Here is a 2838-nt window from a genome sequence, read left to right as displayed (position 1 = left end):
CTAAGCTTTTTGACTTGGGTTTTGGAAATATTAATAACTGCTCAATTAATTAGGTAGCAGACATGAGGACAAAAACCTTGCATTTTTTTGTCTTTCAGTATGGCTGCCTCAGTGTTGGGTATGTAAAAAGACCATCTTATTGATTGATTTCTATAATTTGACAGATGTATCTTATAGGATATAGTAGATATGTACTTAACCCAGATACATTTAATTGATTATCAACTAGAAACTAAATTAAATTAATGAGGATTTTCTCTAAATGGTGGACTGATTCTTTACCTTTACAATCAGTGCAGCGAACCAAGACCAGTAACATTGTATGTGATTAGATCTTTGTTTTTGATTTAGGAAGATTTGCTTAAAGTAGAGCAGATTTCAGAATGACAAAACAAGTTTCCCTGGCAAATTTGGTATCAAGCTTTTGTTTTGTTATACTTGATTATGTACTTTGGCTGCATAGACCAAACATATGTTCCAATCCAATTTAGTCTCTTTTCAGAGTGATTCTCCTTATTTGTCCAAAAGTTTCAGAACTAATCTTTTTTTTTTTTTTTTTCCACTTACTCTGAGCACTCAGGCTTCATGTATTTCAGGGACAACCGGCACCCTAGGGATTTGGGTTTGACTCACAACTTTTATAGTTAAGAAGCAAGCCATGCTATTTTAGGCGGTTTTAGTGGTGGCAAGTTGGATGCCAGATGTTTCAAAGGATAAAGTATACTGCTTTTATGGAACTATGCGCAATGTAATTTGTTTTCTGATGCAGATGATAGAAAAGTCACTGAAGTTTCTATATGCCATACTTTGAGCAAAATGTTTCCTGTTTATTGTCTATGCTTCCAATAATCTCATGCTTCATTTAAGAACACAATACTTTTATTATCTCAGGTTATATACTTATTGAATGGAAAAACAACCCAGTTCTTTCCCACTGGGATTCTCTTCCCTATGTGTCTCCTTTATTACTCACACAGAAAACTTCACTTCTGACCTTTCTGGCCACTGAATGTATAGAGGCTTTCCCCGACACCAGTGAGCAATTTTCTCTGACACCAGCTGGGTATCCTACAATTTAACACAACTCTAACATCATCTACCTGGAGACAGTGCTATCAACTTTGCTTCAGACCAACCAGCTATAAATCAGAGATTCCAATGACCCCTCCTTGGGTTTGATTAATCTGCTAGAGTAGCTTACAAAATTTAGGGGAAGACTTACATTTACCTCTTTATTAAAGGATATGACAATGGGTACAGATGAATAGTCAGATGAAGAGATGTATAAGGTAGGGTATGGAAGGGTCTCAAGTGTAGGAGCTTCTGCCCCTGTGGGGTTGGGATGTGGCACCTTCTTGGCGTGCATATGTCCACCAACTTGGAAGCTCTCTGAGCCCTGTACTTTTGGGATTTCATAGAGGCTTTACGTGTAATTACTCCATTTTCAGTTTTTCTCCCATCTCAAGAGAATGGGGGTTGGGGCTGAAATTTCCAAGCTTCTAATCATGGCTTGGTCTTTCTGGAGAGCAGCCCTCATCCGGGAGGCATCCTGGAGCCCACCCAGAGATGCCTCATTAGAACAAAAGATACTCTTACACTTAGGAAATTACTTGTTTCAGGAGCCCTGTGTCAGGAACCACGGTTAAAGACCAAATATTAGAACAAAAGGTGCTCCTTGTCACTTGTCACTTAGGAAGTTACAAGGTTTTTAGTAGCTTTGTGCCATGAATGGGGGACAGAGATTAACATATATATTTTATTTGATCTCACACCTACTTCATACAGCCCCATGGATTAAAATTGTTGACATACATAGTGAGCAACCTTAAGTCAAATATAATTTCCACAGGAAAATTGTTAAATTTATAAAATAACTTCAGAGAATAATATAATTTTGACAATAAGCTCAATGTTTTTTTGCATGAATTCCTTCTGCATTTGTTCAGTGGTTTTCTCAATACCCTTGTTGGTTATGTGAATCATAGGATTCCCAATTATTTGATAAATGTGGAGTAAAAAGTTTAATATATTTAGACTTGACAAAAGTTATCCAACATGTGAGTCACAGTGAGAAATATCCAATACAAATATGCTATTCCCCTGAATTTGTATTAAGAAAAAAGAAATATGTGTTTAATATTTTCCCCAATTATTTTAATGAAGAGTTGTAATAGCAGCCTAATCACATATTAGAGTTAGTTCCTAGAAATTATCTAGTTCAAATCTTTAGTTTTCAGATGAAGGAGGAAGACCTCGAGAGTTGACCTGCTATGTGCCTATTCATCCATCCAGGGGTGTCAGCCAGGCATATCCCAGAGAAGCCCTGGATCATCAACATAAGAACTCATAACCACAACCTCCATCATCATTGCTATGCTGGGTATGGCCATGTGCCACACACTGTCCTAGTATTTTATTTAATCCTTGCAATAATCTGTGGGTTACCTAACATTATCATCTCTATTGATCAAGAAGAAAAAAGAGGGAGAGGATTACAGGGGAATTCACTCTTCAGCTAAGTTTTGAAAGAACATTGACCCCGTACCTCCCTGACTACAAAACCCAGTCTGTTTTCAACTATTCATCATTAAAAAATATGGTGCCATGGTGAACCAGTTGCCAAATAGGGAAAGTTTACAGAAAGTTTGTGACAAGATCAATGCAGAATGGACTAATAAATTTAGGTCTATGATTCTAGCAGGGAAGAGACGGTCTCATATCTGGTGGAGTTCCCTTGAATGGAAGATGGAGATCTTGTCCTTTGTCAAGTGGACCTCTCTATTCTAATTATCCCAAGACTTTTTGTCTTCAGAATCTTTCTCCTTTTCCTTCCTGCCA

Source organism: Meles meles, chromosome 2 (genome assembly GCF_922984935.1).
Source record: "Meles meles chromosome 2, mMelMel3.1 paternal haplotype, whole genome shotgun sequence".
NCBI classification, from domain to species: domain Eukaryota; kingdom Metazoa; phylum Chordata; class Mammalia; order Carnivora; family Mustelidae; genus Meles; species Meles meles.
The sequence above is the reverse complement of the archived record's forward strand: the minus strand, read 5'-3'. Positions refer to the sequence as shown.